The sequence below is a fragment of the Betta splendens genome, chromosome 22 (assembly GCF_900634795.4).
Source record: "Betta splendens chromosome 22, fBetSpl5.4, whole genome shotgun sequence".
In the NCBI taxonomy this organism is placed as follows: Eukaryota; Metazoa; Chordata; class Actinopteri; order Anabantiformes; family Osphronemidae; genus Betta; species Betta splendens.
In genome coordinates this window covers 8,941,602-8,956,288 of record NC_040900.2, presented here as the reverse complement: position 1 = coordinate 8,956,288, position 14,687 = coordinate 8,941,602, and the positions used below count along the sequence as shown (strand labels likewise).

The following is a 14,687-nucleotide window of genomic DNA, read 5'->3' as shown; positions in this document are numbered from 1 at the left end:
ACTTTAATGTCCCCAAGAGTAAATCTTATGCACAAACACTTGTTTGTTGTACTTTCACGACCTGTAGTTCTGACACAACGTGGTATCTTCTAAGTTCTGCATCAGATTCAGATGTAAATATCTGGAGATATGATAAAAAGACATGACCTGGTAATTGTGATTGGGCTTAATTAATGAATTAAGTGAATTGGAAGAATCAGCTTCACTGTTTCGGTCTGCCTGCCACCCACAGTGCAGTTCTGACATTCTGCCTGGGCAACAGAACACCTGTTCACACCTGACTCAAAATTTTAAAAAAGCTAAATATCACCATGAAGCACCGGGAAACTCCAGCCGGAGGTCGAAGGTCGACCTCTGGGTTGTGTCCGTGGGCACAACCACACTCGTATGGACACTCCTGTGAAAAGAGGGTCTGAGCTGTTATAGGTCAGTAGGTTATCGCCACCTGGTGGTCGTTGAGTCCACTGGCAGAGGAGGAAGCCAGACCAACTCAATGGGCCTGTGGGTCTGTTGAGAACGTCTGACTGATCTGAGTCCTCATTTTTTAAAGTCTGTGCCAGGGTTTTGTTGGGGTTGAGAAAAGGTCGGCCGATAGTGGAACCTCAGATTCACGAGAAACAATTTGTTTTTGGTTTGTTTTTGCAATGTGTGAGGTGTGAGTGTGAGAATGAATGCTTTTGCAGTGTGTGAGGTGTGAGTGTGAGAATGAGCGCCTTCCAATCTGAGGCCATCGTCTCCACAGGAAAAGGGTGGCTGTTTGTTGTTAGGGGAGCATCTTTTGGTCTTGTTCACGAGTGAGAGAATGAGCGCAACACCGACTGTTGTGGTGGAGAGAGAGCTGACGCTCTTGATTCACCGGTGGATCCACGCCCCTTCTCTCACCCAAGGTCATGACCTTTGACTTATGACCAGATGAACAGGCCGCAACTCCTCCACACGGAGAGGAGCGTTGGGCTTAGGCTTAGAGTAAGGGTTCTCTGACAGCCTGGCATCACTTTTAGATGCCTCCTGGATCCCTTCCAGGTCAGGTGATCCAGACCAGACCCGCGGGAAGAGGCCCTGGGGAAGACCCAGGACAGGACAGACTATGTCTGGACTGCTCCTGGGAACGCCCTGGGATCCCCCCCGGTGAGCTGGAGGTGGCCAGCGAGTGGGACTGGGGTTAGGGCCATGGTGACCAATTGGAAAACTCGAACAACACAAGTGACGGCCAAGTGAGCGACGACTCAACAGAGGCTAAATGTAGGGGCGAGGTGGGGGCTGGTGCTGCTCCTCCTCCTCCTCCTCCTCCTCCTCCTCCTCCTTCACTAGAAACTTAAAAAAAATAATTGAGAACTATCTCTCTTAATATATTAAAAATATGTTATTAATAGAGTCAAGCAGCTGCAACCCGTACAAGGGGAAAGCAGTTGAAGATGAGGGCGCTCCACCCTCCCTTCAGTCAATAGTATAATAGTATTAGAAGATGGCTGGATGGATGAATAGTCAACCTCCCTCCTTCTAGTCAACCTCCCTGCCGCCCTCGGCCTGCAGGGATAGGCTCCAGCCCACCCTGCGACCCCGCATGGGATTAAGTGGTAGTCCCTCCTTCTATAGCCAAGCTCCTTCCCTCTAGATGCCTGATGGTCAAGCTTCCTCCCTCCTTGTAGTCAAGCTCCCTCCCTCGCTCCCTCCCTCCCTCTAGTTGGGCTCCTTCCCTCCTTTTAGTCAAGCTCCATGCCTCGCTTTCTCTCCAACCCCCCTCTTTCTAGTCCAGCTCTCTTCCTCCATCCCTCTAAACCTCCAAGCTCCCTTCCTCTAGTCAAGCTCGCTTACTCCTTCTTTCTGACCCTCCATGCTCCCTTCCTCACTCTAGTCACGCTCCCTCCCTCTAGTCAACTCTTATTCTCTCCCTCTCTTGCTTCAAGTTCCCTCTTGTCGAGCTTCCTGATGTCTAAGCTCCCTCCCTCTAGTCAAACACTCCTCCCTCCCTTTCTCCCTCCAAGCACCCACCCTCGCTCTAGTCAAGCTCTTTTACTCCCTCCCTCTCACCCTCCATGCTCCTTCCGCCCCTCCCTTTCTCCAACCTCCCTCTTCTGGTCAAACTCTCTCCCTGCCCACTAGTCAAGCTCTTTTACTCCCTCTAGTCAACTGTTATTGTGTCCCTCTCTTGCTCCAAGTTCCCTCATCCCTCTAGTCAAGTTCTTTTCCTCCCTCCCTCTCTCCGTCTAAGCTCCCCCCTGCCCACTAGTCAGGCTCTTTTCCTCCCCTCCTTCCTTTCTCCAAGATCCCTTTCTCCCTTTTGCAGAGCTTCCTGATGTTCAAGCTCCCTCGCTCTCTCCCTGGTTCTAGTCAAACACTTTTCCTCCCTCTCTTTCTCCCTTCAGGCACTCTCCCTCGTTCTAGTCAAGCTCTCTTACTCCCTCCCTTTCACCCTCCAAGCTCCCTCCCTGCCTCTACTCTATATGTTCAAGCTTACTCCCTCTCAACCTCTAAGCTTCATTCCTCCCTTTAGTCAAGCACTTTTCCTCCCTCCCTCGCTCTAGTCAAGCACTTTTCCTCCCTTTCTCTTACCTTTTATGCTCCCTCCATCTCTCCCTCTCTCCAGCGTCCCTCATTCTAGTCAGCTCTCTTTTTCTGTCTGTCTCATCCTCCAAACTCCCTCCCTCTAGTCAAGCTGTCTTAAGACCCCCCTCCAAGCTCCCTTTATTCCACCTTCTCTCCAACCTTTCTCTTTCTAGTCACGCTCTTCGTCCCTCCCTCCCTCTAGTTAAGCGCTCTTCCTTCCTCCCTCCCTTCCTCCCTCCAAACCTTCTTTTTTTTAGTCAAGCTCTTTTTTCTCTCCTTACCCACCCCCAAATCCTATCTTCATCTTCCTTAGCCACTCTTACCCTCTCCCTAAGCCCCTCCGTCTCCCTCCTTATATCTCTCCAAGCTCCATCCCTTCCGTCTCTCCAAGCTCCCTCTCTCTCCCTCCTTCTCTCTCTCTCCAAACTCTGTCTCTTCCTACTGTTCTTTCCAAGCACCCTCCCTTTCCCTCTCTCCCTCACTCATTCTCTCTCCAAGCTCCCTCTCTCCCTTCTTCTCTCTCTCTCCAAACTTTATCTCTTTCTACTGTTCTCTCCAAGCTGCCTCCCTTTCCTTTTCCCTTTCTCTCTCTCTCTCTCTTTCTTTGTTTTTGCTTTCCTTAGGGACATTCAGCGTCACTGGACGAGCAACACCAGAGCTGAAGGTCAGAATCCTGATAACAGATGCAGCTGTAGAGGCTGGAGAACTTCGCCCAGGGTTTCCTTGATGACAGAGACCAAATGTTGACCATAGGACCTAGACAGAGATGTCATCACATGTGCTTCCGGAGGTCCAGTGCAGTAAGTCATCAATTACCTTAGTAATCGTAGTGACATAAAGTGGTGATAAGTTTAAACTGACTGTAGATGTAATGACGTATGTTAACAATACATCTGTTGATGTTTCTTCTTCTTGCAGCCTGCACCTCTCCGATCCCTGCAGCGCCGACGCAGAGGAGCCTCCGGATCCCAACCACGTAGAGGAAGTGATCACTGCATCCTCTGTGCTGCTGGGCTTGGAAGCTCTTCAACTCACTGTTGGTCTCCCTCTGAGCAGAAGACGGTCAAGACGAGACATCATTAATAAGTTTCATAGATGATGTACAAACATCTGTTATAAGCTTCAATAAATCAATTCAATGTTAAACATATACTTTTCTTTGTTTTGCTTCATGTTTAAGTTCCACTGTGTGATTGTGACTATGTTGGTTCATTTGTCCATATCAACTTCTTTACTTCACTACTGTCATATCACAAGTCTGTATTATCCATTTACTGTTTTATTTTGGTAATTACACCACGTCACCATTGCAATATGACACCAAAGTAATGTGAATGCATAGGTGCACGGTCACTGTGCTTTAGATATGTTAATGTTGATGCTAAGACGCAAGTCGTTGGTTAATTGTACTGAGCCCAATGTGTATTTTTTCTGTATAGCAGCATATGATCCTTCATGAAAGGAACATTTCAATAAAACGTGAACACTGCTTACTTCTATTGCCAATTCCCCATTAAAAGTGAAACAATGACAGGAACTGTATTGACTGAAATCAACCCATGTCTAGTTTTGAAAAAAACAAAAAAACAATTTTCACTTGCTTTCAATATTTGACTGTGGTGGAAATTTCCCATAAAGAGGCAGATGAGAAAGTTGTCTTTTGTGAGATTTATTATAAAAATAAAGGAAACTTAAAATAATGGGGAAAGCAAATAAAAAGCATGGATGTTGATCCTGCACATCAACAAACCAAAATCTATATATATCGATATATCAAATTACATTACATAAATTTAGATATTAACTGCATAGAAGGAAGAAAAAATTTTCCCATAACACTCCCCCCTTTTGATTACACATTAATCAAACACTAAAATAATAAAAATTGTCAAACATTGCATTTTGTAATAACGGCCCTTACAAATGAAACAGTGAGTGTATTACCTCATCAAGATTCACAAATACACCTTTACATAAAATACAAGTAACTTAGGGATAAAAGGTTGGGAGCTGTTTTGGTGGGTAGTTATACAAGAATAACCTGTGTATGAGCATGTGAAGAAAATAAGCCAATAATCATATTTGTATCAGATTATATTTTGTGATCAGATAGCCTAAGATCATCAACAAAGTCATTACGTGAAATAGAGTCGGGGTTTCTGAACATAGTGCATTGTGTCATTTAATACAAGTGTGTTACTGAGGTCGCACGCATGACCTCTAACCAGTGGGATAACTGATTTCCGCTTGTGTTGTCTTTCATCTGTAGATGAAGGATAAAAACTCATCGTAGCAGTGAATAAAGTGATTGTGAGCAAATAAAACACCAAATCAACTTTAGGATATTTAAACTCAGTGTCGTTGTGAAATTTTCTCATTCAAAAATAGTGTGTAAAGTTACATGGAAACATCATATGATCAAGGCAATAATCAGAGGAACATAAAATGAAGTCTAACGCAAGGTTACAATTGACGTCTTGTAACGATCTGCTTGGTCCTGTTTAACAGTAGCGTTAGATTGTTTCCAACCTGTGTGTAGATGCATTGACAGTTTGAAGGAGTTCTTCAGGTTGTGATCAGCTGATCACAGAGACACTTGGGATTTGTTATCACCACCAGGTTTCCTCCCAATGTCACCTGTGTCACTGTCACTCTCTTGATGAGGAGAGTCTACACATCGTCCAGCATTGACAACTCAAGGCTGCTTGTGTGTGTGTTTTCTCAGGAGTGGTGTGTAGATGTATGGTCTGATAGTGTGATTCACCGGTGCAGCTTCAGGCGGCGCTTGGCTCACACCTTTAGCTGAATGGTCAACGCAGCCTCGCCTCAGTGCGTGTGTGTGAGCACAGCGAGGGTCGTTCTTCTCAGTTCTTTTCGTTAGTGGAGAATTCTCCATGTGGTGTAGATGGAGGGATCGTCTGTCGGATCCGGGACCTTCCTGCAGTGGATGGAGTGAATCCAAGTCGCTCTCTCTGTGATCTTCACAGCCATGTGGATCATCAGAAGGACCTGGAAGGAGCCTTGCCACCGTTTGGAGTCCCAATGCTTCCTCCTGAACTCCTTAACGATCGCTCAGTCCCCTGGTTGGATGGTGTAATGGTCCTGTCGCCTGTTTTCACCTGTTGGAAAATCTGAATTGTGGGGAAAAAAAGTGTTTGGGCGGCGTAGCTGCCCATCAGGCCCAAACCAGACTCCATGGCTACAGGAGGAACCATTCGTCTGCCAGAGTCTGCATTCCTGTGAGGTAAAGAACGTTTAAAGCACAGGGAGAAATGAGGCAGGAGAGGGTAGAGAGAGTTAGCGAGGAAAGGAGGATCAGGAGAGGGAACAAGGATGGGGAGAGGGAGGGGATTGCCGGGCAGTGACCATTGCAGGAGAAAAAAAGTGGTCACTGATGGTGTGAGTCAGACAGTTACAAACAGCATTAGCTGTGGGTGGCAACGTCCAGAAAAGCAGCAACCTAATCATGATGTAAGATAGGTTTGCAATTAGACTTCAAAAGCTTCCAATGCTTCCACAGATCACCAAAGTGTAACTCCAAAAGCATCTGTGGAGTCTGTGTAGATGGTAACAGACTCTTCTTTTGCTAATTACTAGCTTCAGTCAATGCGATCAACTCTGCAGCCTGAGCAGAGTAGCCAGACTTCAAGACGACAAGAGGAGTGCAGACTGCATACCCAACCTGACATTGGTCCGAAGCAGGGTCTCTAGAGATGGAGCCATCAACAAAGAGAACGAGGTCACAGTTAGGAAGTGACACCTCTGCTTGGAGGCACCGTGGGCCTCATCCACTGTTTGGTAAAAGGTCGCGTAGGGTCAGGCAGACCCAATGTAGGAGCAGACTGAAGAGCAGGTTTGAAGTCGATGAATGCCTGTTTAGTCTCAGATGTCCACATGAGGCGAGAGGTGGACGAAGAGGATGTCTGCATCAGAGCTCTGAGTGGAGCCTCCAAGACGGCGCAGTTAGGAATTAAATTCCTGCAATAAGAGCACATGCCTAGAAAGGACATAAGCTGTTTGTATGTGCACGGTTTAGGCAGGTTCTGAATAGCTTCAGCTCCTTCAGGTAAAATGGATTTCCCTTCAGCGGTAATGATGGGACCTAGGAAGGTGACCTTAGTCTGAACAAACTAATTTGGACTGGCTCGCTTTGTGGCCTGCAGCGTGCAGGTATTTCAGCAGCTTGATCGTGTCTGCTGTGCAAGTTTCCTGATTCTCACTGCAGATCATCAATTCAACGTACTGCAGTAGGGCGGTGCCTGGGGACAAAACAAGATCATCCACGCTGTCTTTAATGCCATATTGTAGATTGTAGGGCTTTCTGAATACCCCTGACAGAGTCTGGTAAAGACTTTCCGTTAAATTCAAAAGCAAATCAGAATTGACTGTCTTTGTGGACGAGCAGGCTGAAAAAGCATTGGCCAAATCGACAACTAAAAAGACTTTTTGCCATAGGCAGAATCTGAGAAAGAATGGACCGCCGCATTTACTGCTTGCAGATCCTGGACAAACCTCCATTCTGATGGCTGTCCCTTGTCTTGATTTTCTTCCGGGAAAAGTGGGGTCCTCACGGGAGAGTTGCACATGGGACGATGACTCCTGCTTTCAAAAGAGAGTTAAACTCTCTCTTTAAAGGGTATATTTACATGGTTTGTGGTCAGATTTAGGTGTGATGACCACTGGGTCGCACCCTTTGATTAAACCTACATCATACTGTATTTGTGTGTGGCCCACAGGGAAGCAGGAACTTCCGGTAAGGCTGGATACTGTGTCAGCGCGTCCTCCAACAAAAACACGTGGTGTGGAATGTTGAGGTACCGAGTGCACTGTGCGCTGCGCATGAAAGTTGGACTGAAAAAGTTTCTTGTAAGCATGCAAGGTAGGTCAATACATCACATTTATGTCGGAAGTCGCTTGCCAGTCTCCTTCCCGTTGACATCTGTCCACGAAAGGACCCAAGTCCTGCTATCTGTCTCCGTCATGCTTTGACAGGAGGACATGTGGATCTGCGGAATAAGCATCAACAAATCTCTCTTGTTCATTAGTGAAAGAAATTGCAAGCGCAAAGAGAGAGATTGAGGTCAATTTGTCAGTGTGTGTGCGTAACCATGATTTTTCAAAGTTCTCATCAGGACCAGTGGACACATGTGCTGCACTGTACAAGACAGGTCAGATGCATCTCTAACTGGGCATATGTTTGAAAGCAGAAATAAATGTTTGAGTGTCTTGCCATCTGATGTTGAGCAAGACAGAGGAACAGTAAGTTTTTCTTTTATTGTCTGGCCAGACTAACCTATAGTGTACGCAAACCGTCCACTCAGGTGGATTGGAAAACATGAAAGATTCTATTACCGAATTTGTTGCTCCTAAATCTACTAAAAACCCCATGCGTTCACCTTGAACCGTCACAGCAAACGCAGGAAATTGTTTGAACATCTCCAAGGAGGGCAGATACAATTCGCTCTGTTGTTTTTCCTTCTTTGCCATCTTCTTCTGCTGGAGAGTGTCATAAGCAAGGCGTGCGTGTCTTGTGAGATCAGACAGACGCGCTTCTTTTCATCTGATGTACGACTGCTTCACGGCGTCAAACACTTCAGGGAGCAACCCTTTCATCACCAGCTCACACAGATGACTCTCGTATGGTGAACAAATGAGCCCCCCCACTCCTTTTGGGGTAGGATGAACTCCTCCGTGTGTGTTGTATGCGGTGGTGAGGCAGCGAACAAAGTCATCAACTAATTCTTCATGGTAAAAAAGGTAAAAGACGCTTGGCCAAGATGCGAGGAATCTCAGCTGGGTCTGGGTCTGTACTCCTGGCAGAAAGCCAGAAGGTTGGCACAGAATGACTTTCCTGATACGGTGATGTTCGGAAGGTGAACGGTAGTTGTTCTGGGGATTGGTGACGCTTCTCTGCTGTTGTCTGTGCTCTCTGGCTGCTCTGATCCGGATGGTGCAGCTTCTGGTGACAGAGGTCGGTCAAGCTGTTGATTGGGCAGGCCCTGCTCGGCCCTCCTGCTGACGTAGAAGGAGTCCAGGTCGGGATTCACCTTCATCGCGCTCAGCTCTGCAAAAGGATACAAAGCAGACCAGTGGGAGCGCTCTGTTTCTCATGGTGTTGTGTGTGTGTGTGTGTATGTGTGTATGGTGGTGGTGTGCAAGCTTCCACAGAGTCTTTCTTCGTCGCCACTCCTATCCTTAATCCCTCCTAACTTTTTGGCATTTCAGTCTTTCCCTGCGTTCTCATTCTTTAAACAACAGATGCCCTGAGATTTGGATTAATTCAATTTCCTCTAAGGTTTTAACTTTGCTCGTACAGAGCTGTGACTCCTTTTCTTCCAATTTCTCTTTTAAATCGCGTATGTCCTTCACACTGAGTGATCCCCCTTCTCGAAACCCATAATCTTTTGTCCAGTTGTGAAGACATGACACGCACTCATTACCATATTTACGTCTCATTAATTTCGTAAGGCTGCTGTCCAGTGGTGGAGACTTAGATTGCCCCGAGCTCAACTTCCAGAGTCCAGCGGTTTCCTGTCTTAGATCTTTTTGTGTTCCGGCTGGAACCTTCCCAATATTTCTTTTTATCTGAAGTCGCCGTAGAAAGGGAACCGCTCAGATCTAGCAACACAGTCTTCCCAGAAGTAATCCCTCACCGTCAGGCCCCTCTAAGACCCGGATCCCTCGTATCTCGAGAAAACTTCCTTCTGCGTAAGCACTCCCTCTTTCGGAAGCCGTCTTTTTTCTTGTCCCCCAGACTCTGTGTGGACTGCGCTCAGATCTGCACACTTGTTTGTTACCCCCCCAGTACAGACAAAAGCTCGGTTCCAAGAGCCAACCCTGAGCAGACTTGACCTAATTAAGTAATTATATTGATTGTTGTTCCTAATTATTAAATTTTGGAAAGTTTCAGCGAAATAGGAGATGTTTTAGAATTATTATTATTACCTCTGTTTCCCTAAACCAAATGATCAGAACCAAGGAAACCCGAATACCTGGAACCAAATATCAACCCCCCCCTTTTTTTTGCTTCCAACAAGTCGCAAAAAATGGAATCTCTCTCACCGAGCCAAGTAGAGGTTGGATTTTGAGTTTGTTGGATCTCGTCAGAGGCGATCCAGACGTGTGGGCAGACTTCCTACTCAGAAAGCTGTAGAGGTTTGGAGGCTGAGCGAACCTAGTCGCCAGGACCGCGGTCCAGACGACCTGCAGCGGGATCCTGTTTGTGACGCCAAGAACTGTGTTGAAAAACTTTAGAATAAAGGCAGATGAGAGAGAGAGTTGTCATTTTGTGCGATTTATTGAAATAACAAAGTAAATGAATAATAATGAGAAAAGCAAATCAAAAGTCAGCTGGGGAGATAAGAACAAACACAGCGGGGGTATAATGCTGAGATCAAACAATCCTAAAGTGGTCTTCGCGTTTTAACCCCTCTCTCCGACTAGGGTGGAACGTCTGTCTAACCCAATCAAATTACATGCACTATCTCTTCCCTGTCACCACGTATGTGTCAAGATGTTTACATTCTCACACCTGCACCACTGGCATCTAAGTATCAGGGAACACGGAGCGTTAAGTCTCAACAGAGAGAAAGACACGACTCCCCGGCCCCTAGAGTCTACTAGGCAGAGACAACCATGAACAATCTAAATGAAAAGTACTTAAAACATATGAATGACAAAACATAAGATAACATAAATCTTAACCCAAATGAGAATAGGAGAGAAACCATTTTTCCCATAACAGCAGCAAAACAGATTCATAGAAGTCGATTACAGAAACCTTGAGTCAGGCTTATGTAAACACAAGCAGCAAAAAACAAACTTACACAACGGTGGAGCCAAAAACAGGATGTTCCTCATGCTGATCTGCATGTTAGTGGACAAACCACTGTCTGTGCACCACAGCACCTTCATGTAGGCAACAAAGTGACAGCATGAGACCATACACATCCTTAGGAGCATTTCCTGATGGTTCTTCTTCATCATCATCATCATCATGATCAGGTGGTGGAGACCTGATGCAGAGGTTGGATGGGATCAGATATTTACACACACGCGCGCACAAACAAACACACACACACACACACACACACACACACACACACACATTAACAGATTTCATTAGTGACAAATAAATGTTTTTTTAGGTTGTTAAAGCATCACTCATCGTTTTGAATAATTAGTGAGTTGATGATGTAAATATTTTGCTCTCTAATATAAAAAGTAAGATTAACATTTGGAAAAAAATTGTTTACCTGTTTATTAAACACGTTTAACATGAGTAAAGATTCAGGCAACAGTTTAAAGTGGGTCCAGATTCTTTGCTGCAGCAAAACAAACAGCTCTGATGAGTTAAATATTACTGATACGCATGTGAGGACAACAACGTGTACAGATACAGTCTCTTATTGGTTATGTGCTGTAACCATGACGAGATGGAATTCCCCTAGCTACTAATAGGAGAAAGAGCTAGAAAGTTCTTTTCCCGACCCAACAGAGACACTGAGAGGTAGGACATTTTACAGCTAAGCTAAAATTGTGGATTTTACTTGTATTTTCTGACCAGTCCAACTAAATTGTGCTCAGAAAGAAGTTTACTTACTTGACCTGCGTATTTCTGTCAAGTTTTTTTATAAGAATTTCTAATTAATATCAAACAAATTTTGTTTATGTTAAATGCCTGTTAGCATTAGCATGTTAGCTGGACGCTGTAGCTAGACTTAGCAAGCTAGCTGGAAGCTGACGGTAGCATTATTCAGCTGCTAAAACACCATCTATTTTGTCCCACTCACCTCTCAGACCTCCCTTCTCAGGGACACATTCTCTGGTGAACTGATCACGGCCTCAGTTTACAGTATGTGGCAGAATTCAAATGTCCAGACAAAGTCAGACAGTCTACATAGTGACAAAAATGTTTTTTTTAGGTTGTTAAAGCATCACTCATCATTTTGAATAATTAGTGAGTTGATGATGTAAATATTTTTCTCTCCTCATATAAAACGTAAGATTAACATTTGGAAAAAAATTGTTTACCTGTTTATTAAACCCGTTTAACATGAGTAAAGATTCAGGCAACAGTTTACAGTGGGTCCAGAATCTTTGCTGCAGCAAAATAAGCAGCTCTGATGAGTTAAATATTACTGTACACTGACGTGTACAGAAACAGTCTCTGATTGGCCATAAGCTGTAACCATGACGAGATGGAATTCCCCTAGCTACTAATAGGAGAAAGAACTAGAAAGTTCTTTTCCCGACCCAACAGCGACACTGAGAGGTAGGACATTTTACAGCTAAGCTAAAATTGTGGATTTTACTTGTATTTTCTGATCAGTCCAACTAAATTGTGCTCAGAAAGAAGTTTACTTACTTTACCTGCATGTTTCTGTCAAGTTTTTTTCTAAGAATTTCTAATTAATATCAAACAAATTGTTTTGTTTATTTTAAATGCCCGTTAGCATTAGCGTGTTAGCTGGACGCTGTCGGTAGACTTAGCAAGCTAGCTGGAAGCTGACGGTAGCATTATTCAGCTGCTAAAACACCATCTATTTTGTCCCACTCACCTCTCAGACCTCCCTTCTCAGGGACACATTCTCTGGTGAACTGATCACGGCCTCAGTTTACAGTATGTGGCAGAATTAAAATGTCCAGACAAAGTCAGACAGTCCACATATAGGAAACACTAGCCAGCAGCAGTTGTAGTAGCAAAAGTAACAGTATTATCACTATTCTACTGCGTGGTTGCGTGAGTTACCTAAAAATGTGCATGATGTGTTAGAGGGAAAGCGTCTGTAAGTGATCAAGGCCGTCTAGTTGTGCGCGAGGAAAACAAGATGGCGGCGGCCGCCTTTACTTACACAAGATGACGGCTAAGCCCAGCGCATAGGCGCATATCTTTGTTGTTTGCAAACAAAGTGTTTTAGTACTAAATTTGGACGGAGGGGTTCGGGATAAAACCCAGCTCACAACCCCAAAAGCTCTTAAACACAGAGCAATGAAAAACAGAAAGATCACGTCAACAAAGCAGATAACCATAAGATGTGAGGCAGCATAGTCACGTGACAATAACACAACGACAGGTTAATTAGACCTTACACGGCTCGTACAGTCAGCGAAATAAAAGGCGAATACTGCATTTACTGACCACCTATAAAGTCCTGAACGCCGCGCTCATATTTAAGGAAATCCCTCTCGTCTTACCGAGTTGTTAGTGCTGCTGGCGCGATCATCAGCGTGCCTGCTGTCCGTTCCACGCGCTTGTTTGCGCTGTTTCACGCTGTAGCTCTCGTTGGCCGGTGATCAGCTGAGTCTCTGTCATAGACACGCCTTCCTCCATGTGCGCTGCTTCAGCGACCTGAAGCAGGTTTAACCCATCTGAGCACAGTGTGGTCGGGCTCCCGTCTCATCGAAAGTGGGGCAAACTGCGCCGATGAGCTGGACTGCTGTCATGTGTTATATTAGTTTTACTCTAATCAGCAATTTTAATGTGTTTGCTTCAGTCAACACTTTTTTTTGCTACTGCCCTAAATGAACAGTTATGGCTTCATAATCTGAAAAGTGTAAAGGTTCAGCAGCAGGTTATTTTAAATACTAATTGTATATGATTTATTATTACTTGATTTAGTCAATTGAATTTGGATTTACTGCATGTAACATTTACTGCCTGGTGTGTGATTAAGTTTATAAATTAAAAGCGTCACTACTGACTTTGTCCCAACTTAAGTCCTGACTCTGAACATTAGCTATAGAGTTCTGCTGCTCACAAATAACATTTATTTAACCAATATTATTACTGCAGCATGATTTAAACATAAGTATGTGTACACACAACAACATCTTTGAGTTTATAACATCATGTTTTCATAACTACATAAACTATTGAAGCTGAGTTGAACCTGACTCTTACTGACTCTTACTTTTTTAGGTTTTTAAAGGTGTGTAAAACTTTCTGAGCACTAGTCAGCATTCAGCCTTTAACTGTGTAAATGTGAAGCCTCATTCTGTAACTGCTATTTTAGTCAAAATAACCTTGAATGTTATGTGTCATTACAGATTACAAACCACAAAGCGAAAGAATATACAGAGGATTGACAGAGATTGAAGGCTGAGGAGGAGGTGAAGAGAAGAGAAGAGAAGGTGAAGGCTGAGGAGGAGGCTGAAGAGAAGGTGAAGGCTGAGGAGGAGGCTGAAGAGAAGGTGAAGGCTGAGGAGGAGGCTGAAGAGAAGGTGAAGGCTGAGGAGGAGGCTGAAGAGAAGGTGAAGGCTGAGGAGGAGGCTGAAGAGAAGGTGAAGGCTGAGAAGGAGGCGGTGATGAAGAAGGCGAAGGTGGAGGAGGAGAAGCTGGAGGAGTTGGAGACGGAGCTGATTGCGGTGTTGGAGGCGGCGCTAGAGGCGGTGGCGAAGCTGGAGGCGAAGCTGGAGGCGAAGCTGCAGGCGTCAGCGGAGGAGGTGGCGGAGGAGGAGGAGGCGGTGGCAAAGGAGGAGGCGGCGGAGGAGATGGAGGAAGTGGCGGAGGAGGAGTTGAACAGGGCGGCAGCGGTGGCGAAGCTGGAGGCGGCGGTGGAGGAGCTGGAGGCGGAGCTGAAGGCGAAGCTGGAGGCGAAGCTGCAGGTGGCGGTGGCGGAGGAGGAGGTGGTGGAGGAGGCGGAGGAGGCGGCGGCGGAGGAGGAGGAGGAGGAGCCAGTGGTGGAGATGGAGGAGGCAGCAGCGGAGGAGGCAGGGTCAGAGAAGCCAGCAGAGGAGAAGCTGGGCAAGGCGAAGGTGGCAGAGGAGGTGGAGGCGGCAGACGAGGGGAAGGAGGCGGCGGCGGAGAAGGAGGCAGCAGTGGAGGAGGAGCCGGACAAGGCTCCGGTGGAGGAACTGGAGGAGGCGACGGAGGCGGCAGGGGAGGAGGTGACGGAGGAGAGGATGAGACATAGACTGAAGGACCAGGTAAGGTTAAGGAAGTGGAGAGAAATGGAATGGATGAAGAGATATAGGGAGGTAGAAGAACAATGGAAGGAGGAAGATAGACAAATGAAGGAGAGTAACGAGAAGGAGATTAGAGAATTGAAACAACGTAAAAAGGAATGGATACGGATGGGAGAGGAGGAACAAAGACTACAGAAGAAAATTGAAAAGACAAAAAAGAAAGAAGAACAGAA

General features: G+C 45.6%; 1 long non-coding RNA gene across 1 annotated transcript; it reads right to left on the bottom strand.

Annotated features, from left to right (window-relative positions):
• Window positions 1–4,623: 4,623 nt before the first annotated feature.
• On the bottom strand, window positions 4,624–11,327 carry LOC114848422 (uncharacterized). Its single transcript, XR_005897197.2, has 3 exons — window positions 10,803–11,327; window positions 10,374–10,562; window positions 4,624–9,795 (listed from the first exon to the last, which is right to left on the bottom strand). It is a non-coding gene; the product is annotated as an uncharacterized LOC114848422 (long non-coding RNA).
• Between the last annotated feature and the right edge of the window lie 3,360 nt (window positions 11,328–14,687).